A 26,046-nucleotide genomic window follows, 5' to 3' on the forward strand; every position below is an offset into this window, starting at 1 on the left:
TTTGAGCGTTTCCTGTGTCACCAGTTTTACATTCCTATGCAGCTCTGCAGGTTTACTGTATCCCTTGGACCTTCCCATTGACGATGAAACACAGAAATTGCATCGGAATTAAATATAAGAGACACAATGCCGACTTAAGAACAGGAAGACTGAGTCTTCCTACTGTCTATGTTTTTTAGCGTTTCCTGTGTCACCAGTTTTACATTCCGATGCACCTCTGCAGGTTTACTGTATCCCTTGGGCGTTCCCATTGACGATGAAACACAGAAATTGCATCGGAACTAAATATAAGAGACACAATGCCGACTTAAGAACAGGAAGACTGAGTCTTCCTACTGTCTATGTTTTTTAGCGTTTCCTGTGTCACCAGTTTTACATTCCGATGCACCTCTGCAGGTTTACTGTATCCCTTGGGCGTTCCCATTGACGATGAAACACAGAAATTGCATCGGAACTAAATATAAGAGACACAATGCCGACATAAGTACTACAAAACTGAGTCTTGTTAGGATCTATGTTATGAGCGTTTCCTGTGTCACCACTTTTACATTCCGATGCACCTCTGCAGGTTTACTGTATCTATTGGAGCTTCACAGTGACGATGAAACTCAGAAATTGCATCGGAATTAAATATTAGAGACACAATGCTGACTTAAGTACTACAAAACGGAGTCTTCTTAGTGTCTGTGTTTTGAGCGTCTCCTGTGTCACCAGTTTTACATTCCGATGCACCTCTGCAGGTTTACTGTATACATTGAACCTTCCCATCGGCGATGAAACACAGAAATTGCATCGGAATTAAATATAAGAGACACAATGCCGATTTAAGTACAGGGAGGCTGAGTCTTCCTACTGTCTATGTTTTCAGCGTTTCCCGTGTAATCAGTTTTACATTCCGATGCACCTGTTCAGGTTTTCTGTATTCCTTGGACCTTCCCATTGACGATGAAACACAGAAATTGCATCGGAATTAAATATAAGAGACACAATGCCGACATAAGAACAGGAAGACTGAGTATTACTGCTGTCTATGTTTGAGCATTTCCTGTGTCACCAGTTTTACATTCCGATGCACCTCTGCAGGTTTACCGTATCCATTGGACCTTCCCATTGACGATGAAACACAGAAATTGCATCGGAATTAAATATAAGAGACACAATGCCGACTTAAGTACAGGAAGACTGAGTCTTACTACTGTCTATGATTTGAGCGTTTCCTGTGTCACCAGTTTTACATTCCGATGCACCTCTGCAGGCCTACTGTATACATTGGACCTTCACAGTGACGATGAAACACAGAAATTGCATCGGAATTAAATATAAGAAACACAACGCCGACTTAAGTACAAGAAAACTGAGTCTTCTTACGGTCTATGATTTGAGGGTTTCCTGTGTCACCAGTTTTACAATCCGATGCACCTCTGCAGGTTTATTGTATCCCTTAGGCCTTTCCATTGACGATAAAACACAGAAATTGCATCGGAATTAAATATTAGAGACACAATGCCGACTTAAGTACAGGATGGCTGAGTCTTCCTACTGTCTATGTGCATCGGAATGTAAAACTGGAGACACAGGAAACGCTCAAATCATAGACATTCCGATGCACCGCTGCAGGTTTACTGTCTCCCTTGGACCTTCACAGTGACGATGAAACACAGATATTGCATCGGAATTAAATATAAGAGGAACAATGCCGACTTAAGGACAGGAAGACTGAGTCTTCCTACTGTCTATGTTTTGAGCGTTTCCTGTACCACCAGTTTTACATTCCGGTGCACCTCTGCAGGTTTACTGTACCCATTGGACCTTCCCATTGACGATGAAACACAGAAATTGCATCGGAATTAAATACAAGAGACACAACGCCGACTTAAGTACAAGAAAACTGAGTCTTCTTACGGTCTATGTTTTGAGCGTTTCCTGTGTCATCAGTTTTACATTCCGATACACCTCTGCAGGTTTACTGTATCCCTTGAACCTTCCCGTTGACGATGAAACTCAGAAATTACATCGGAATTAAATATAGGAGACACAATGCAGACTTAAGCACAGGAAGACTGAGTCTTATTACTGTCTATGATTTGAGCGTTTCCTGTGTCACCAGTTTTACATTCCGATGAACCTCTGCAGGTTTATTGTATCCCTTTGACCTTCCCATTGACGATGAAACAGAGATATTGCATCGGAATTAAATGTAAGAGGCACAATGCCGACATAAGAACAGGAAGACTGAGTCTTCCTACTGTCTATGTTTTGAGCGTTTCCTGTGTCATCGGTTTTACATTCCGATGCACCTCTGCAGGTTTACTGTATCCATTGGACCTTCACAGTGACGATTAAACACAGAAATTGTTTTTGGAATTAAATATAAGAGACACAATGCCGACATAAGTACAGGAAGACTGTGTCTTCCTAGTGTCTATGATTTGAGCGTTTCCTGTGTCACCAGTTTTACATTCCGATGCACCTCTGCAGGTTTACTGTATCCATTGTACCTTCACAGTGACGATGAAACACAGAAATTGCATCGGAATTAAAAATAAGAGACACAATGCCGAATTAAGAACAGGAAGACTGAGTCTTCCTACTGTCTATGTTTTTTAGCGTTTCCTGTGTCACCAGTTTTACATTCCGATGCACCTCTGCAGGTTTACTGTATCCCTTGGGCGTTCCCATTGACGATGAAACACAGAAATTGCATCGGAATTAAATATAAGAGACACAATGCCGATTTAAGTACAGGAAGGCTGAGTCTTCCTACTGTCTATGTTTTATGCGTTTCCTGTGTAATCAGTTTCACATTCCGATGCACCTCTGTAGGTTTACTGTATCCATTGGACCTTCCCATTGACGATGAAACACAGAAATTGCATCGGATTTAAATATAAGAGACACAATGCCGTCTTAAGTAGAGGAAGACTGAGTCTTCCTACTGTCTATGATTTGAGCGTTTCCTGTGTCACCAGTTTTACATTCCGTTACACCTCTGCAGGTTTACTGTATCCATTGGACCTTCACAGTGACGATGAAACACAGAAATTGCATCGGAATTAAATATTAGAGACACAATGCTGACTTAAGTACTACAAAACGGAGTCTTCTTAGGGTCTGTGTTTTGAGCGACTCCTGTGTCCCCAGTTTTACATTCCGATGCACCTCTGCAGGTTTACTGTATACATTGGACCTTCCCAGTGACGATGAAACACAGAAATTGCATCGGTATTAAATATAAGAGACACAATGCCGACTTAAGTACAAGAAAACTGAGTCTTCTTAGGGTCTATATTTTGAGCGGTTCCTGTGTCACCAGTTTTACATTCCGATGCACCCCTGCAGGTTTACTGTATCCATTGGACCTTCCCATTGACGATGAAACACAGAAATTGCAGCGGATTTAAATATAAGAGACACAATGCCGACTTAAGTACAGGAAGACTGAGTCTTCCTACTGTCTATGTTTTGAGCGTTTCCTGTGTCACCAGTCTTTCATTCCGATGCACCTCTGCAGGTTTACTGTATCCATACGACCTTCACAGTGACGAAGAAACACAGAAATTGCATCGGAATTAAATATAAGAGACACAGTGCCGCCTTAAGTACTACAAGACTGAGTCTCCTTAGGGTCTATGTTTTGAGCGTTTCCTGTGTCACCCGTTTTACATTCCGATGCACCTCTGCAGGTTTACTGTATCCATTGGACCTTCCCAGTGACGATGAAACACAGCAATTGCATCGGAATTAAATATAAGAGACACAATGCCGACTTAAGTACAAGAAAACTGAGTCTTCTTAGGGCCTATGTTTTGAGCGTTTCCTGTGTCACCGGTTTTACATTCCGATGGACCTCTGCAGGTTTTCTGTATCCCTTGGACCTCCCCATCGACGATGAAACACAGAAATTGCATCGGAATTAGATCTAAGAGACACAATGTCGACTTAAGTACAGGAAGACTGAGTTTCCAACTGTCTACGCTTTGCGCGTTTCCTCTGTCACCAGTTTTACATTCCGATGGACCTCTGCAGGTTTACTGCATCCCTTCGACCTTCCCATTAACGATGAAACACAGAAATTGCATCGGATTTAAATATACGAGACACAATGATGACTTAAGTACAGAAAGACTGAGTCTTCCTACTGTCTATGTTAAGAGCGTTTCCTGTGTCACCGGTTTTACATTCCGATGGAACTCTGCAGGTTTTCTGTATCCGTTGGACCTCCCTATCGACGATGAAACACAGAAATTGCATCGCAATTAGATCTAAGAGACACAATGCCGACATAAGAACAGGAAGACTGAGTCTTCCTGCTGTCTATGTTTTGAGCATTTCCTGTGTCACCAGTTTTACATTCCGATGCACCTCTGCAGGTTTATTGTACCCCGTAGGCCTTCCCATTGACGATAAAACACAGAAATTGCATCGTTATTAAATATTAGAGACACAATGCCGACTTAAGAACAGGATGGCTAAGTCTTCCTACTGTCTATGTTTTAAGCGTTTCCTGTGCCACCAGTTTTACATTCCGATGCACCGCTGCAGGTTTACTGTCTCCCTTGGACCTTCACAGTGACGATGAAACACAGATATTGCATCGGAATTAAATATAAGAGACACATACCGACTTAAGAACAGGAAGACTGAGTCTTCCTACTGTCTATGTTTTTTAGCGTTTCCTGTGTCACCAGTTTTACATTCCGATGCACCACTGCAGGTTTACTGAACCCATTGGACCTTCCCATTGACGATGAAACACAGAAATTGCATCGGAATTAAATTCAAGAGACACAACGCCGACTTAAGTACAAGAAAACTGAGTCTTCTAACGGTATATGTTTTGAGAGTTTCCTGTGTCATCAGTTTTACATTCCGATACACCTCTGCAGGTTTACTGTATCCCTTGGACCTTCCCGTTGACGATGAAACTCAGAAATTACATCGGAATTAAATATAGGAGACACAATGCCGACTTAAGCACAGGAAGACAGAGTCTTATTACTGTCTATGATTTGAGCGTTTCCTGTGTCACCAGTTTTACATTCCGATGAACCTCTGCAGGTTTATTGTATCCTTTGGACCTTCCCATTGACGATGAAACAGAGATATTGCATCGGAATTAAATATAAGAGGCACAATGCCGACATAAGAACAGGAAGACTGAGTCTTCCTACTGTCTATGTTTTGAGCGTTTCCTGTGTCACCAGTTTTACATTCCGATGCACCTCTGCAGGTTTACTGTATCCATTGGACCTTCACAGTGACGATTAAACACAGAAATTGTTTTTGGAATTAAATATAAGAGACACAATGCCGACTTAAGTACAGGAAGACTGAGTCTTCCTAGTGTCTACGATTTGAGCGTTTCCTGTGTCACCAGTTTTACATTCCTATGCAGCTCTGCAGGTTTACTGTATCCCTTGGACCTTCCCATTGACGATGAAACACAGAAATTGCATCGGAATTAAATATAAGAGACACAATGCGGACTTAAGTACAGGAAGACTGAGCCTTCGTACTGTCTATGATTTGAGCGTTTCCTGTGTCTCCAGTTTTACATTCCGATGCACCTCTGCACGTTTACTGTATCCATTGGACCTTCCAATTGACGATGAAACGCAGAAATGGCATCGGATTTAAATATAAGAGACACAATGCCGACTTAAGTAGAAGAAGTCTGAGTCTTCCTACTGTCTATGTTTTGAGCGTTTCCTGTGTCACCAGTTTTACATTCCGATGCACCTCTGCAGGTTACTGTATCCATTGGACCTTCACAGTGACGATGAAACACAGAAATTGCATCGGAATTAAAAATAAGAGACACAATGCCGACTTAAGAACAGGAAGACTGAGTCTTCCTACTGTCTATGTTTTCAGCGTTTCCTGTGTAATCAGTTTTACATTCCGATGCACCTGTTCAGGTTTTCTGTATTCCTTGGACCTTCCCATTGACGATGAAACACAGAAATTGCATCGGAATTAAATATAAGAGACACAATGCCGACATAAGAACAGGAAGACTGAGTCTTACTGCTGTCTATGTTTGAGCATTTCCTGTGTCACCAGTTTTACATTCCGATGCACCTCTACAGGTTTACTGTATCCATTGGACCTTCCCATTGACGATGAGACACAGAAATTGCATCGGAATTAAATATAAGTGACACAATGCCGACTTAAGTACAGGAAGACTGAGTCTTCCTACTGTCTATGATTTGAGCGTTTCCTGTGTCACCAGTTTTACATTCCGATGCACCTCTGCAGGTCTACTGTATAGATTGGACCTTCACAGTGACGATGAAACACAGAAATTGCATCGTAATTAAATATAAGAAACACAACGCCGACTTAAGTACAAGAAAACTGAGTCTTCTTACGGTCTATGATTTGAGCGTTTCCTGTGTCACCAGTTTTACAATCCGATACACCTCTGCAGGTTTATTGTATCCCTTAGGCCTTCCCATTGACGATAAAACACAGAAATTGCATCGGAATTAAATATTAGAGACACAATGCCGACTTAAGAACAGGATGGCTGAGTCTTCCTACTGTATATGTGCATCGGAATGTAAAACTGGAGACACAGGAATCGCTCAAATCATAGACATTCCGATGCACCGCTGCAGGTTTACTGTCTCCCTTGGACCTTCACAGTGACGATGAAACACAGATATTGCATCGGAATTAAATATAAGAGGAACAATGCCGACTTAAGGACAGGAAGACTGAGTCTTCCTACTGTCTACGTTTTGAGCGTTTCCTGTACCACCAGTTTTACATTCCGGTGCACCTCTGCAGGTTTACTGTACCCATTGGACCTTCCCGTTGACGAAGAAACACAGAAATTGCATCGGAATTAAATACAAGAGACACAACGCCGACTTAAGTACAAGAAAACTGAGTCTTCTTACGGTCTATGTTTTGAGCGTTTCCTGTGTCATCAGTTTTACATTCCGATACACCTCTGCAGGTTTACTGTATCCCTTGAACCTTCCCGTTGACGATGAAACTCAGAAATTACATCGGAATTAAATATCGGAGACACAATGCCGACTTAAGCACAGGAAGACTGAGTCTTATTACTGTCTATGATTTGAGCGTTTCCTGTGTCACCAGTTTTACATTCCGATGAACCTCTGCAGGTTTATTGTATCCCTTTGACCTTCCCATTGACGATGAAACAGAGATATTGCATCGGAATTAAATATAAGAGGCACAATGCCGACATAAGAACAGGAAGACTGAGTCTTCCTACTGTCTATGTTTTGAGAGTTTCCTGTGTCATCGGTTTTACATTCCGATGCACCTCTGCAGGTTTACTGTATCCATTGGACCTTCACAGTGACGATTAAACACAGAAATTGTTTTTGGAATTAAATATAAGAGACACAATGCCGACATAAGTACAGGAAGACTGAGTCTTCCTAGTGTCTATGATTTGAGCGTTTCCTGTGTCACCAGTTTTACATTCCTATGCAGCTCTGCAGGTTTACTGTATCCCTTGGACCTTCCCATTGACGATGAAACACAGAAATTGCATCGGAATTAAATATAAGAGACACAATGCCGACTTCAGTACAGGAAGACTGAGCCTTCGTACTGTCTATGATTTGAGCGTTTCCTGTGTCTCCAGTTTTACATTCCGATGCACCTCTGCAGGTTTACTGTATCCACTGGACCTTCCCAACGCCGATGAAACACAAAAATTCCATCGGAATTAAATATAAGAGACACAATGCCGACTTCAGTACAGGAAGACTGAGCCTTCGTACTAACTATGATTTGAGCGTTTCCTGTGTCTCCAGTTTTACATTCCGATGCACCTCTGCAGGTTTACTGTATCCATTGGACCTTCCCATTGACGATGAAACGCAGAAATGGCATCGGAATTAAAAATAAGAGACACAATGCCGACTTAAGAACAGGAAGACTGAGTCTTCCTACTGTCTATGTTTTTTAGCGTTTCCTGTGTCACCAGTTTTACATTCCGATGCACCTCTGCAGGTTTACTGTATCCATTGGACCTTCACAGTGACGATGAAACACAGAAATTGCATCGGAATTAAATATAAGAGGCACAATGCCGACTTAAGTACAGGAAGACTGAGCCTTCGTACTGTCTATGATTTGAGCGTTTCCTGTGTCTCCAGTTTTACATTCCGATGCACCTCTGCACGTTTACTGTATCCATTGGACCTTCCAATTGACGATGAAACGCAGAAATGGCATCGGATTTAAATATAAGAGACACAATGCCGACTTAAGTAGAAGAAGTCTGAGTCTTCCTACTGTCTATGTTTTGAGCGTTTCCTGTGTCACCAGTTTTACATTCCGATGCACCTCTGCAGGTTACTGTATCCATTGGACCTTCACAGTGACGATGAAACACAGAAATTGCATCGGAATTAAAAATAAGAGACACAATGCCGAATTAAGAACAGGAAGACTGAGTCTTCCTACTGTCTATGTTTTCAGCGTTTCCTGTGTAATCAGTTTTACATTCCGATGCACCTGTTCAGGTTTTCTGTATTCCTTGGACCTTCCCATTGACGATGAAACACAGAAATTGCATCGGAATTAAATATAAGAGACACAATGCCGACATAAGAACAGGAAGACTGAGTCTTACTGCTGTCTATGTTTGAGCATTTCCTGTGTCACCAGTTTTACATTCCGATGCACCTCTGCAGGTTTACTGTATCCATTGGACCTTCCCATTGACGATGAGACACAGAAATTGCATCGGAATTAAATATAAGTGACACAATGCCGACTTAAGTACAGGAAGACTGAGTCTTCCTACTGTCTATGATTTGAGCGTTTCCTGTGTCACCAGTTTTACATTCCGATGCACCTCTGCAGGTCTACTGTATAGATTGGACCTTCACAGTGACGATGAAACACAGAAATTGCATCGTAATTAAATATAAGAAACACAACGCCGTCTTAAGTACAAGAAAACTGAGTCTTCTTACGGTCTATGATTTGAGCGTTTCCTGTGTCACCAGTTTTACAATCCGATACACCTCTGCAGGTTTATTGTATCCCTTAGGCCTTCCCATTGACGATAAAACACAGAAATTGCATCGGAATTAAATATTAGAGACACAATGCCGACTTAAGAACAGGATGGCTGAGTCTTCCTACTGTATATGTGCATCGGAATGTAAAACTGGAGACACAGGAAACGCTCAAATCATAGACATTCCGATGCACCGCTGCAGGTTTACTGTCTCCCTTGGACCTTCACAGTGACGATGAAACACAGATATTGCATCGGAATTAAATATAAGAGGAACAATGCCGACTTAAGGACAGGAAGACTGAGTCTTCCTACTGTCTACGTTTTGAGCGTTTCCTGTACCACCAGTTTTACATTCCGGTGCACCTCTGCAGGTTTACTGTACCCATTGGACCTTCCCATTGACGATGAAACACAGAAATTGCATCGGAATTAAATACAAGAGACACAACGCCGACTTAAGTACAAGAAAACTGAGTCTTCTTACGGTCTATGTTTTGAGCGTTTCCTGTGTCATCAGTTTTACATTCCGATACACCTCTGCAGGTTTACTGTATCCCTTGAACCTTCCCGTTGACGATGAAACTCAGAAATTACATCGGAATTAAATATCGGAGACACAATGCCGACTTAAGCACAGGAAGACTGAGTCTTATTACTGTCTATGATTTGAGCGTTTCCTGTGTCACCAGTTTTACATTCGGATGAACCTCTGCAGGTTTATTGTATCCCTTTGACCTTCCCATTGACGATGAAACAGAGATATTGCATCGGAATTAAATATAAGAGGCACAATGCCGACATAAGAACAGGAAGACTGAGTCTTCCTACTGTCTATGTTTTGAGAGTTTCCTGTGTCATCGGTTTTACATTCCGATGCACCTCTGCAGGTTTACTGTATCCATTGGACCTTCACAGTGACGATTAAACACAGAAATCGTTTTTGGAATTAAGTATAAGAGACACAATGCCGACATAAGTACAGGAAGACTGAGTCTTCCTAGTGTCTATGATTTGAGCGTTTCCTGTGTCACCAGTTTTACATTCCTATGCAGCTCTGCAGGTTTACTGTATCCCTTGGACCTTCCCATTGACGATGAAACACAGAAATTGCATCGGAATTAAATATAAGAGACACAATGCCGACTTCAGTACAGGAAGACTGAGCCTTCGTACTGTCTATGATTTGAGCGTTTCCTGTGTCTCCAGTTTTACATTCCGATGCACCTCTGCAGGTTTACTGTATCCATTGGACCTTCCAATTGACGATGAAACACAGAAATTGCATCGGAATTAAATATAAGAGACACAATGCCGACTTCAGTACAGGAAGACTGGGCCTTCGTACTGTCTATGATTTGAGCGTTTCCTGTGTCTCCAGTTTTACATTCCGATGCACCTCTGCAGGTTTACTGTATCCATTGGACCTTCCCATTGACGATGAAACGCAGAAATGGCATCGGAATTAAAAATAAGAGACACAATGCCGACTTAAGAACAGGAAGACTGAGTCTTCCTACTGTCTATGTTTTTTAGCGTTTCCTGTGTCACCAGTTTTACATTCCGATGCACCTCTGCAGGTTTACTGTATCCATTGGACCTTCACAGTGACGATGAAACACAGAAATTGCATCGGAATTAAATATAAGAGACACAATGCCGATTTAAGTACAGGAAGGCTGAGTCTTCCTACTGTCTATGTTATGAGCGTTTCCTGTGTCACCAGTTTTACATTCCGATGCACCTCTGCAGGTTTACTGTATCCATTGGACCTTCCCAGTGACGATGAAACACAGAAATTGCATCGGAATTAAATATAAGAGACACAATGCCGACTTAAGTACAAGAAAACTGAGTCTTCTTAGGGCCTATGTTTTGAGCGTTTCCTGTGTCACCGGTTTTACATTCCGATGGACCTCTGCAGGTTTTCTGTATCCCTTGGACCTCCCCATCGACGATAAAACACAGAAATTGCATCGGAATTAGATCTAAGAGACACAATGTCGACTTAAGTACAGGAAGACTGAGTTTCCAACTGTCTACGCTTTGAGCGTTTCCTCTGTCACCAGTTTTACATTCCGATGCACCTGTGCAGGTTTACTGTATCCATTGGACCTTCCCATTGACGATGAAACACAGAAATTGCATCGCATTTAAATATAAGAGACACAATGCCGACTTAAGTACAGGAAGACTGAGTCTTCCTACTGTGTATGTTTTGAGCGTTTCCTGTGTCACCACTTTTACATTCCGATGCAGCTCTGCAGGTTTACTGTATCCCTTCGACCTTCCCATTAACGATGAAACACAGAAATTGCATCGGATTAAAATATACGAGACACAATGCCGACTTAAGTACAGGAAGACTGGGTTTCCTACTGTCTATGTTTTGAGCGTTTCCTGTAACACCAGTTTTACATTCCGATGCACCTCTGCAGGTTTACTGTATCCATTGGACCTTCCCAGTGACGATGGAACACAGAAATTGCATCGGAATTAAATATGAGAGTCACAATGCCGACTTAAGTACAAGAAAACTGAGTCTTCTTAGGGTCTATGCTTTGAGCGTTTCCTGTGTCACCAGTTTTACATTCCGATGCACCTCGGCAGGTTTACTGTATTCCTTGGACCTTCCCATTGACGATGAAACACAGAAATTGCATCGGAATTAAATATGAGACACAATGCCGACTTAAGTACAGAAAGACTGAGTCTTCCTACTGTCTATGTTTTGAGCGTTTCCTGTGTCACCGGTTTTACATTCCGATGGACCTCTGCAGGTTTTCTGTATCCGTTGGACCTCCCTATCGACGAAGAAACACAGAAATTGCATCGCAATTTGATCTAAGAGACACAATGCCGACATAAGAACAGGAAGACTGAGTCTTCCTGCTGTCTATGTTTTGAGCATTTCCTGTGTCACCAGTTTTACATTCCTATGCACCTCTGCAGGTTTACTGTATCCATTGGACCTTCCCATTGACGATGAAACACAGAAATTGCATCGGATTTAAATATAAGAGACACAATGCCGACTTAAGTACAGGAAGACTGAGTCTTCCTACTATGATTTGAGCGTTTCCTGTGTCACCAGTTTTACATTCCGATGCACCTCTGCAGGTCTACTGTAAAGATTGGACCTTCACAGTGACGATGAAACACAGAAATTGCATCGGAATTAAATATAAGTAACACAACGCCGACTTAAGTACAAGAAAACTGAGTCTTCTTACGGTCTATGATTTGAGCGTTTCCTGTGTCACCAGTTTTACAATCCGATGCACCTCTGCAGGTTTATTGTATCCCTTAGGCCTTCCCATTGACGATAAAACACAGAAATTGCATCGGAAATAAATATTAGAGACACAATGCCGACTTCAGGACAGGATGGCGGAGTCTTCCTACTGTCTATATTTTAAGCGTTTCCTGTGTTCCAGTTTTACATTCCGATGCACCGCTGCAGGTTTACTGTCTCCCTTGGACCTTCACAGTGACGATGAAACACAGATATTGCATCGGAATTAAATATAAGAGGAACAATGCCGACTTAAGGACAGGAAGACTGAGTCTTCCTACTGTCTATGTTTTGAGCGTTTCCTGTACCACCAGTTTTACATTCCGTTGCACCTCTGAAGGTTTACTGTACCCATTGGACCTTCCCATTGACGATGAAACACAGAAATTGCATCGGAATTAAATACAAGAGAAACAACGCCGACTTAAGTACAAGAAAACTGAGTCTTCTTACGGTCTATGTTTTGAGCGTTTCCTGTGTCATCAGTTTTACATTCCGATACACCTCTGCAGGTTTACTGTATCCCTTGGACCTTCCCGTTGACGATGAAACTGAGAAATTACATCGGAATTAAATATAGGAGACACAATGCCGACTTAAGCACAGGAAGACTGAGTCTTATTACTGTCTATGATTTGAGCGTTTCCTGTGTCACCAGTTTTACATTCCGATGAACCTCTGCAGGGTTATTGTATCCCTTTGACCTTCCCATTGACGATGAAACACAGAAATTGCATCGGAATTAAATATAAGAGACACAATGCCGACATAAGAACAGGAAGACTGAGTCTTCCTACTGTCTATGTTTTGAGCGTTTCCTGTGTCACCAGTTTTACATACCGATGCACCTCTGCAGGTTTACTGTATCCACTGGACCTTCACAGTGACGATGAAACACAGAAATTGCTTTGGAATTAAACATAAGAGACACAATGCTGACTTAAGTACTACAAAACGGAGTCTCCTTAGTGTCTGTGTTTTGAGCGTCTCCTGTGTCACCAGTTTTACATTCCGATGCACCTCTGCAGGTTTACTGTATACATTGGACCTTCCCATCGGCGATGAAACACAGAAATTGCATCGGAATTAAATATAAGAGACACAATGCCGATTTAAGTACAGGAAGGCTGAGTCTTCCTACTGTCTATGTTTTCAGCGTTTCCTGTGTAATCAGTTTTACATTCCGATGCACCTCTGCAGGTTTACTGTATTCCTTGGACCTTCCCATTGACGATGAAACACAGAAACTGCATCGGAATTAAATATAAGAGACACAATGCCGACATAAGAACAGGAAGACTGAGTCTTCCTACTGTCTATGTTTTGAGCGTTTCCTGTGTCACCAGTTTTACATACCGATGCACCTCTGCAGGTTTACTGTATCCACTGGACCTTCACAGTGACGATGAAACACAGAAATTGCTTTGGAATTAAACATAAGAGACACAATGCTGACTTAAGTACAGGAAGACTGAGTCTTCCTACTGTCTATGTTTTGAGCGTTTCCTGTGTCACCAGTTTTACATTCGGATGCACCTCTGCAGGTTTACTGTATCCCTTCGACCTTCACAGTGAAGTTGAAAAACAGATATTGCATCGGAATGAAATATAAGAGACATAATGCCGACTTAAGTACAAGAAAACTGAGTCTTATTAGGGTCTATGTTTTGAGCGTTTCCTGTGTCACCAGATTTACATTCCGATGGACCTCTGCAGGTTTACTCTCTCCCTTGGACCTTCCCATTGACGATGAAACACAGATATTGCATCGGAATTAAATGTAAGAGTCACAATGCCGACTTAAGTACAAGAAAACTGAGTCTTCTTAGGGTCTATGTTTTGAGCGTTTCCTGTGCCACTAGTTTTACATTCCGATGGGGCTCTGCAGTTTTTCTGTATCCCTTGGACCTTCCCAATGACGATGGAACACAGAAATTGCATCGGATTTAAATATAAGATACACAATGCCGACTTAAGTACAAGAAAACTGAGTCATCTTGCTGTCTATGTTTTGAGTGTTTCCTGAGTCACCAGTTTTACATTCCGATGCACCTCTGCAGGTTTACTGTATCCATTGGACCTTCCGAGTGACGATGAAACACAGAAATTGCATCGGAATTAAATATTAGAGACACAATGCCGACTTAAGTACTACAAAACTGAGTCTCCTTAGGGTCTATGATTTGAGCGTTTCCTGTGTCACCAGTTTTACATTCCGATGCACCTCTGCAGGTTTACTGTATCCATTGGACCTTCCGAGTGACGATGAAACACAGAAATTGCATCGGAATTAAATTAAAGAGACACAATGCCGACTTAAGTACAAGGAAACTGAGTCTTCTTAAGGTCTATGTTTTGAGCTTTTCCTGTGTCACCAATTTTACATTCCGATGGACCTCTGCAGGCTTACTGCATCCCTTGGACCTTCCAATCGCCGATGAAACACAGAAATTGCATAGGAATTACATATAAGACACAATGACGACTTAAGTACAGGAAGACTGAGTCTTCCTACTGTCTATGATTTGAACGCTTCTTGTGTCACCAGTTTTACATTCCGATGCACCTCTGCAGGTTTACTGTATCCATTGGACTTTCACAGTGACGATGAAACAAAAAAAGAGCATCGGAATTAAATATAAGAGGCACAATGCCGACTTAAGTACAGGAAGACTGAGTCTTCCTACTGTCTATGTTTTGAGCGTTTCCTGTAACACCAGTTTTACATTGCGATGCACCTCTGCAGGTTTACTGTATCCATTGAACCTTCACAGTGACGATGAAACACAGAAATTGCATCGGAATTAAATATAAGAGTCACAATGCCGACTTAAGTACAAGAAAACTGAGTCTTCTTAGGGTCTATGTTTTGAGCGTTTCCTGTGCCACTAGTTTTACATTCCGATGGGGCTCTGCAGTTTTTCTGTATCCCTTGGACCTTCCCATTGACGATGGAACACAGAAATTGCATCGGATTTAAATATAAGAGATACAATGCCGACTTAAGTACAAGAAAACTGAGTCATCTTGCTGTCTATGTTTTGAGTGTTTCCTGAGTCACCAGTTTTACATTCCGATGCACCTCTGCAGGTTTACTGTATCCATTGGACTTTCACAGTGACGATGAAACATAGAAATTGCATCGGAATTAAATATAAGAGACACAATGCCGACTTAAGTACAGGAAGACTGAGTATTCCTACTGTCTATGTTTTGAGCGTTTCCTGTAACACCAGTTTTACATTGCGATGCACCTCTGCAGGTTTACTGTATCCATTGAACCTTCACAGTGACGATGAAACACAGAAATTGCATCGGATATAAATATAAGAAACACAACGCCCACTTAAGTACAAGAAAACTGAGTCTTCTTACGGTCTATGATTTGAGCGTTTCCTGTGTCACCAGTTTTACAATCCGATGCACCTCTGCAGGTTTATTGTATCCCTTAGGCCTTCCCATTGACGATAAAACACAGAAATTGCATCGAATTAAATATTAGAGACACAATGCCGAGTTAAGAACAGGATGGCTGAGTCTTCCTACTGTCTATGTTTTAAGCGTTTCCTGTGTCACCAGTTTTACATTCCGATGCACTGCTGCTGGTTTACTGTCGCCCTTGGACCTTCACAGTGACGATGAAACACAGATATTGCATCGGAATTAAATATAAATGGAACAATGCCGACTTAAGGACAGGAAGACTGAGTCTTCCTACTGTCTATGTTTTGAGCGTTTCCTGTAACACCAATTTTACATTCCGGTGCACCTCTGCAGGTTTACTGTACCCATTGGACCTTCCCATTGACGATGAAACACAGAAATTGCATCGGAATTAAATACAAGAGACACAACGCCGACTTAAGTACAAGAAAACTGAGTCTTCTTACGGTATATGTTTTGAGCGTTTCCTGTGTCATCAGTTTTACATTCCGATACACCTCTGCAGGTTTACTGTATCCCTTGGACCTTCCCGTTGACGATGAAACTCAGAAATTACATCGGAATTAAATATAGGAGACACAATGCCGACTTAAGCACAGGAAGACTGAGTCTTATTACTGTCTATGATTTGAGCGTTTCCTGTGTCACCAGTTTTACATTCCGATGCACCCCTGCAGGTTTACTGTATCCATTGGACCTTCCCATTGACGATGAAACACTGAAATTGCATCGGATTTAAATATAAGAGACACAATGCCGACTTAAGTACAGGAAGACTGAGTCTTCCTACTGTCTATGTTTTGAGCGTTTCCTGTGTCACCAGTTTTACATTCCGATTCACCTCTGCAGGTTTACTGTATCCCTTCGACCTTCACAGTGAAGTTGAAAAACAGATATTGCATCGGAATTAAATATAAGAGACACAATGCCGACTTAAGTACAAGAAAACTGAGTCTTCTTAGGGTCTATGTTTTGAGCTTTTCCTGTGTCACCAATTTTACATTCCGATGGACCTCTGCAGGCTTACTGCATCCCTTGGACCTTCCCAACGCCGATGAAACACAGAAATTGCATCGGAATTACATATAAGAGACACAATGCCGACTTAAGTACAGGAAGACTGAGTCTCCCTACTGTCTATGATTTGAAAACTCCTCGTGTCACCAGTTTTACATTCCGATGCACCTCTGCAGGTTCACTGTATCCATTGGACTTTCACAGTGACGATGAAACACAGAAATTGCATCGGAATTACATATAAGAGACACAATGCCGACTTAAGTACAGGAAGACTGAGTCTTCCTACTGTCTATGATTTGAACGCTTCTTGTGTCACCAGTTTTACATTCCGATGCACCACTGCAGGTTTACTGTATCCCTTCGACCTTCACAGTGAAGTTGAAAAACAGATATTGCATCGGAATTAAATATAAGAGACAGAACGCCGACTTAAGTACAAGAAAACTGAGTCTTCTTACGGTATATGTTTTGAGCGTTTCCTGTGTCATCAGTTTTACATTCCGATACACCTCTGCAGGTTTACTGTATCCCTTGGACCTTCCCGTTGACGATGAAACTCAGAAATTACATCGGAATTAAATATAGGAGACACAATGCCGACTTAAGCACAGGAAGACTGACTCTTATTACTGTCTATGATTTGAGCGTTTCCTGTATCACCAGTTTTACATTCCGATGAACCTCTGCAGGTTTACTGTATCCCTTCGACCTTCACAGTGAAGTTGTAAAACAGATATTGCATCGGAATTAAATATAAGAGACTCAATGCCGACTTAAGTACAAGAAAACTGAGTCTTCTTAGGGTCTATGTTTTGAGCGTTTCCTGTGCCACTAGTTTTACATTCCGATGTGGCTCTGCAGTTTTTCTGTATCCCTTGGACCTTCCCATTGACGATGGAACACAGAAATTGCATCGGATTTAAATATAAGAGACACAATGCCGACTTAAGTACAAGAAAACTGAGTCATCTTGCTGTCTATGTTTTGAGTGTTTCCTGAGTCACCAGTTTTACATTCCGATGCACCTCTGCAGGTTTACTGTATCCATTGGACTTTCACAGTGACGATGAAACATAGAAATTGCATCGGAATTAAATATAAGAGACACAATGCCGACTTAAGTACAGGAAGACTGAGTCTTCCTACTGTCTATGTTTTGAGCGTTTCCTGTAACACCAGTTTTACATTGCGATGCACCTCTGCAGGTTTACTGTATCCATTGAACCTTCACAGTGACGATGAAACACAGAAATTGCATCGGAATTAAATATAAGAGACACAACGCCGACTTAAGTACAAGAAAACTGAGTCTTCTTACGGTATATGTTTTGAGCGTTTCCTGTGTCATCAGTTTTACATTCCGATACACCTCTGCAGGTTTACTGTATCCCATGGACCTTCCCGTTGACGATGAGACTCAGAAATTACATCGGAATTAAATATAGGAGACACAATGCCGACTTAAGCACAGGAAGACTGAGTCTTATTACTGTCTATGATTTGAGCGTTTCCTGTGTCACCAGTTTCACATTCCGATGAACCTCTGCAGGTTTATTGTATCCCTTTGACCTTCCCATTGACGATGAAACACAGAAATTGCATTGGAATTAAATATGAGACACAATGCCGACTTAAGTACAGACAGACTGAGTCTTCCTACTGTCTATGTTTTGTGCGTTTCCTGTGTCACCAGTTTTACATTCCGATGCACCCCTGCAGGTTTACTGTATCCATTGGACCTTCCCATTGACGATGAAACACAGAAATTGCATCGGATTTAAATATAAGAGACACAATGCCGACTTAAGTACAGGAAGACTGAGTCTTCCTACTGTCTATGTTTTGAGCGTTTCCTGTGTCACCAGTTTTTCATTCCGATGCACTTCTGCAGGTTTACTGTATCCATTCGACCTTCACAGTGACGATGAAACACAGAAATTGCATCGGAATTAAATATAACAGACACAATGCCGACATAAGTACAAGAAAACTGAGTATTCTTGGGGTCTATGTTTTGAGCGTTTCCTGTGTCACCAGTTTTACATTCCGATGCACCTCTGCAGGTTTACTGTATCCATTGGACCTTCACAGAGACGATGAAACACAGAAATTGCATCGGAATTAATTATAAGAGACACAATGCCGCCTTAAGTACTACAAAACTGGGTCTCCTTAGGGTCTATGTTTTGAGCGTTTCCTGTGTCACCCGTTTTACATTCCGATGCACCTCTGCAGGTTTACTGTATCCATTGGACCTTCCCAGTGGCGATGAAACACAGAAATTGCATCGGAATTAAATGTAAGAGACACAATGCCGACTTAAGTACAAGAAAACTGAGTCTTCTTAGGGTCTATGTTTTGAGCGTTTCCTGTGTCACCGGTTTTACATTCCGATGGACCTCTGCAGGTTTTCTGTATCCGTTGCACCTCCCCATCGACGATGAAACACAGAAATTGCATCGCAATTAGATCTAAGAGACACAATGCCGACTTAAGTACAGGAAGACTGAGTCTTCCTACTGTCTATGTTTTGAGCGTTTCCTGTGTCACCAGTTTTACATTCCGATTCACCTCTGCAGGTTTACTGTATGCCTTCGACCTTCACAGTGAAGTTGAAAAACAGATATTGCATCGGAATTAAATATAAGAGACACAATGCCGACTTAAGTACGAGAAAACTGAGTCTTCTTAGGGTCTATGTTTTGAGCTTTTCCTGTGTCACCAATTTTACATTCCGATGGACCTCTGCAGGCTTACTGCATCCCTTGGACCTTCCCATCACCGATGAAACACAGAAATTGCATCGGAATTACATATAAGAGACACAATGCCGACTTAAGTACAGGAAGACTGAGTCTTCCTACTGTCTATAATTTGAAAACTTCTCGTGTCACCAGTTTTACATTCCGATGCACCTCTGCAGGTTTACTGTATCCATTGGACTTTCACAGTGACGATGAAACATAGAAATTGCATCGGAATTAAATATAAGAGACACAATGCCGACTTAAGTACAAGAAAACTGAGTCTTCTTAGGGTCTATGTTTTGAGCTTTTCCTGTGTCACCAATTTTACATTCCGATGCACATCTGCAGGTTTACTGTATCCCTTCGACCTTCACAGTGAAGTTGAAAAACAGATATTGCATCGGAATTAAATATAAGAGACACAATGCCGACTTAAGTACAAGAAAACTGAGTCTTCTTAGGGTCTATGTTTTGAGCTTTTCCTGTGTCACCAATTTTACATTCCGATGGACCTCTGCAGGCTTACTGCATCCCTTGGACCTTCCCATCGCCGATGAAACACAGAAATTGCATCGGAATTACATATAATAGACACAATGCCGACTTAAGTACAGGAAGACTGAGTCTACCTACTGTCTATGATTTGAACGCTCCTTGTGTCACCAGTTTTACATTCCGATGCACCTCTGCAGGTTTACTGTATCCCTTCGACCTTCACAGTGAAGTTGAAAAACAGATATTGCATCGGAATTAAATATAAGAGACAGAACGCCGACTTAAGTACAAGAAAACTGAGTCTTCTTACGGTATATGTTTTGAGCGTTTCCTGTGTCATCAGTTTTACATTCCGATACACCTCTGCAGGTTTACTGTATCCCTTGGACCTTCCCGTTGACGATGAAACTCAGAAATTACATCGGAATTAAATATAGGAGACACAATGCCGACTTAAGCACAGGAAGACTGACGCTTATTACTGTCTATGATTTGAGCGTTTCCTGTGTCACCAGTTTTACATTCCGATGAACCTCTGCAGGTTTACTGTATCCCTTCGACCTTCACAGTGAAGTTGAAAAACAGATATTGCATCGGAATTAAATATAAGAGACACAATGCCGACTTAAGTACAAGAAAACTGAGTCTTCTTAGGGTCTATGTTTTGAGCTTTTCCTGTGTCACCAATTTTACATTCCGATGGACCTCTGCAGGCTTACTGCATCCCTTGGACCTTCCCATCGCCGATGAAACACAGAAATTGCATCGGAATTACATATAAGAGACACAATGCCGACTTAAGTACAGGAAGACTGAGTCTTCCTACTGTCTATGTTTTGAGCGTTTCCTGTAACACCAGTTTTACATTGCGATGCACCTCTGCAGGTTTACTGTATCCATTGAACCTTCACAGTGACGATGAAACACAGAAATTGCATCGGAATTAAATATAAGAGTCACAATGCCGACTTAAGTACAAGAAAACTGAGTCTTCTTAGGGTCTATGTTTTGAGCGTTTCCTGTGTCACTAGTTTTACATTCCGATGGGGCTCTGCAGTTTTTCTGTATCCCTTGGACCTTCCCATTGACGATGGAACACAGAAATTGCATCGGATTTAAATATAAGAGACACAATGCCGACTTAAGTACAAGAAAACTGAGTCATCTTGCTGTCTATGTTTTGAGTGTTTCCTGAGTCACCAGTTTTACATTCCGATGCACCTCTGCAGGTTTACTGTATCCATTGGACTTTCACAGTGACGATGAAACATAGAAATTGCATCGGAATTAAATATAAGAGACACAATGCCGACTTAAGTTCAGGAAGACTGAGTCTTCCTACTGTCTATGTTTTGAGCGTTTCCTGTGACACCAGTTTTACATTCCGATGCACCCCTGCAGGTTTACTGTATCCATTGGACCTTCCCATTGACGATGAAACACAGAAATTGCATCGGATTTAAATATAAGAGACACAATGCCGACTTAAGTACAGGAAGACTGAGTCTTCCTACTGTCTATGCTTTGAGCGTTTCCTGTGTCACCAGTTTTTCATTCCGATGCACTTCTGCAGGTTTACTGTATCCATTCGACCTTCACAGTGACGATGAAACACAGAAATTGCATCGGAATTAAATATAAGAGACACAATGCCGACATAAGTACAAGAAAACTGAGTATTCTTGGGGTCTATGTTTTGAGCGTTTCCTGTGTCACCTGTTTTACATTCCGATGCACCTCTGCAGGTTTACTGTATCCATTGGACCTTCACAGAGACGATGAAACACAGAAATTGCATCGGAATTAATTATAAGAGACACAATGCCGACTTAAGTACAGGAAGACTGAGTCTTCCTACTGTCTATGTTTTGAGCGTTTCCTGTGTCACCAGTTTTACATTCCGATGCACCTCTGCAGGTTTACTGTATGCCTTCGACCTTCACAGTGAAGTTGAAAAACAGATATTGCATCGGAATTAAATATAAGAGACACAATGCCGACTTAAGTACGAGAAAACTGAGTCTTCTTAGGGTCTATGTTTTGAGCTTTTCCTGTGTCACCAATTTTACATTCCGATGGACCTCTGCAGGCTTACTGCATCCCTTGGACCTTCCCATCACCGATGAAACACAGAAATTGCATCGGAATTACATATAAGAGACACAATGCCGACTTAAGTACAGGAAGACTGAGTCTTCCTACTGTCTATGATTTGAAAACTTCTCGTGTCACCAGTTTTACATTCCGATGCACCTCTGCAGGTTTACTGTATCCATTGGACTTTCACAGTGACGATGAAACATAGAAATTGCATCGGAATTAAATATAAGAGACACAATGCCGACTTAAGTACAAGAAAACTGAGTCTTCTTAGGGTCTATGTTTTGAGCTTTTCCTGTGTCACCAATTTTACATTCCGATGCACATCTGCAGGTTTACTGTATCCCTTCGACCTTCACAGTGAAGTTGAAAAACAGATATTGCATCGGAATTAAATATAAGAGACACAATGCCGACTTAAGTACAAGAAAACTGAGTCTTCTTAGGGTCTATGTTTTGAGCTTTTCCTGTGTCACCAATTTTACATTCCGATGGACCTCTGCAGGCTTACTGCATCCCTTGGACCTTCCCATCGCCGATGAAACACAGAAATTGCATCGGAATTACATATAAGAGACACAATGCCGACTTAAGTACAGGAAGACTGAGTCTTCCTACTGTCTATGCTTTGAACGCTCCTTGTGTCACCAGTTTTACATTCCGATGCACCTCTGCAGGTTTACTGTATCCCTTCGACCTTCACAGTGAAGTTGAAAAACAGATATTGCATCGGAATGAAATATAAGAGACAGAACGCCGACTTAAGTACAAGAAAACTGAGTCTTCTTACGGTATATGTTTTGAGCGTTTCCTGTGTCATCAGTTTTACATTCCGATACACCTCTGCAGGTTTACTGTATCCCTTGGACCTTCCCGTTGACGATGAAACTCAGAAATTACATCGGAATTAAATATAGGAGACACAATGCCGACTTAAGCACAGGAAGACTGACGCTTATTACTGTCTATGATTTGAGCGTTTCCTGTGTCACCAGTTTTACATTCCGATGAACCTCTGCAGGTTTACTGTATCCCTTCGACCTTCACTGTGAAGTTGAAAAACAGATATTGCATCGGAATTAAATATAAGAGACACAATGCCGACTTAAGTACAAGAAAACTGAGTCTTCTTAGGGTCTATGTTTTGAGCTTTTCCTGTGTCACCAATTTTACATTCCGATGGACCTCTGCAGGCTTACTGCATCCCTTGGACCTTCCCATCGCCGATGAAACACAGAAATTGCATCGGAATTACATATAAGAGACACAATGCCGACTTAAGTACAGGAAGACTGAGTCTTCCTACTGTCTATGTTTTGAGCGTTTCCTGTAACACCAGTTTTACATTGCGATGCACCTCTGCAGGTTTACTGTATCCATTGAACCTTCACAGTGACGATGAAACACAGAAATTGCATCGGAATTAAATATAAGAGTCACAATGCCGACTTAAGTACAAGAAAACTGAGTCTTCTTAGGGTCTATGTTTTGAGCGTTTCCTGTGTCACCTGTTTTACATTCCGATGCACCTCTGCAGGTTTACTGTATCCATTGGACCTTCACAGAGACGATGAAACACAGAAATTGCATCGGAATTAATTATAAGAGACACAATGCCGCCTTAAGTACTACAAAACTGGGTCTCCTTAGGGTCTATGTTTTGAGCGTTTCCTGTGTCACCCGTTTTACATTCCGATGCACCTCTGCAGGTTTACTGTATCCATTGGACCTTCCCAGTGGCGATGAAACACAGAAATTGCATCGGAATTAAATGTAAGAGACACAATGCCGACTTAAGTACAAGAAAACTGAGTCTTCTTAGGGTCTATGTTTTGAGCGTTTCCTGTGTCACCGGTTTTACATTCCGATGGACCTCTGCAGGTTTTCTGTATCCGTTGGACCTCCCCATCGACGATGAAACACAGAAATTGCATCGCAATTAGATCTAAGAGACACAATGCCGACTTAAGTACAGGAAGACTGAGTCTACCTACTGTCTATGTTTTGAGCGTTTCCTGTGTCACCAGTTTTACATTCGGATTCACCTCTGCAGGTTTACTGTATCCCTTCGACCTTCACAGTGAAGTTGAAAAACAGATATTGCATCGGAATTAAATATAAGAGACACAATGCCGACTTAAGTACAAGAAAACTGAGTCCTCTTAGGGTCTATGTTTTGATCTTTTCCTGTGTCACCAATTTTACATTCCGATGGACCTCTGCAGGCTTACTGCATCCCTTGGACCTTCCCATCACCGATGTAACACAGAAATTGCATCGGAATTACATATAAGAGACACAATGCCGACTTAAGTACAGAAAGACTGAGTCTTCCTACTGTCTATGATTTGAAAACTTCTCGTGTCACCAGTTTTACATTCCGATGCACCTCTGCAAGTTTACTGTATCCATTGGACTTTCACAATGACGATGAAACACAGAAATTGCATCGGAATTAAATATAAGAGACACAATGCCGACTTAAGTACAAGAAAACTGAGTCTTCTTAGGGTCTATGTTTTGAGCTTTTCCTGTGTCACCAATTTTACATTCCGATGCACCTCTGCAGGTTTACTGTATCCCTTCGACCTTCACAGTGAAGTTGAAAAACAGATATTGCATCGGAATTAAATATAAGAGACACAATGCCGACTCAAGTACAAGAAAACTGAGTCTTCTTAGGGTCTATGTTTTGAGCTTTTCCTGTGTCACCAATTTTACATTCCGATGGACCTCTGCAGGCTTACTGAATCCCTTGGACCTTCCCATCGCCGATGAAACACAGAAATTGCATCGGAATTACATATAAGAGACACAATGCCGACTTAAGTACAGGAAGACTGAGTCTTCCTACTGCCTATGATTTGAACGCTTCTTGTGTCACCAGTTTTACATTCCGATGCACCTCTGCAGGTTTACTGTATACCTTCGACCTTCACAGTGAAGTTGAAAAACAGATATTGCATCGGAATTAAATATAAGAGACAGAACGCCGACTTAAGTACAAGAAAACTGAGTCTTCTTACGGTATATGTTTTGAGCGTTTCCTGTGTCATCAGTTTTACATTCCGATACACCTCTGCAGGTTTACTGTATCCCTTGGACCTTCCCGTTGACGATGAAACTCAGAAATTACATCGGAATTAAATATAGGAGACACAATGCCGACTTAAGCACAGGAAGACTGACTCTTATTACTGTCTATGATTTGAGCGTTTCCTGTATCACCAGTTTTACATTCCGATGAACCTCTGCATGTTTACTGTATCCCTTCGACCTTCACAGTGAAGTTGAAAAACAGATATTGCATCGGAATTAAATGTAAGAGACACAATGCCGACTTAAGTACAAGGAAACTGAGTCTTCTTAAGGTCTATGTTTTGAGCTTTTCCTGTGTCACCAATTTTACATTCCGATGGACCTCTGCAGGCTTACTGCATCCCTTGGACCTTCCCATCGCCGATGAAACACAGAAATTGCATAGGAGTTACATATAAGACACAATGCCGACTTAAGTACAGGAAGACTGAGTCTTCCTACTGTCTATGATTTGAACGCTTCTTGTGTCACCAGTTTTACATTCCGATGCACCTCTGCAGGTTTACTGTATCCATTGGACTTTCACAGTTACGATGAAACATAGAAATTGCATCGGAATTAAATATAAGAGACACAATGCCGACTTAAGTACAGGAAGACTGAGTCTTCCCACTGTCTATGTTTTGAGCGTTTCCTGTAACACCAGTTTTACATTGCGATGCACCTCTGCAGGTTTACTGTATCCATTGGACCTTCCCATCGACGATGAAACACAGAAATTGCATCGGAATTAATTATAAGAGACACAATGCCGCCTTAAGTACTACAAATCTGGGTCTCCTTAGGGTCTATGTTTTGAGCGTTTCCTGTGTCACCCGTTTTACATT

The sequence above is a fragment of the Schistocerca nitens genome, chromosome 6 (genome assembly GCF_023898315.1).
Source record: "Schistocerca nitens isolate TAMUIC-IGC-003100 chromosome 6, iqSchNite1.1, whole genome shotgun sequence".
NCBI lineage: Eukaryota > Metazoa > Arthropoda > Insecta > Orthoptera > Acrididae > Schistocerca > Schistocerca nitens.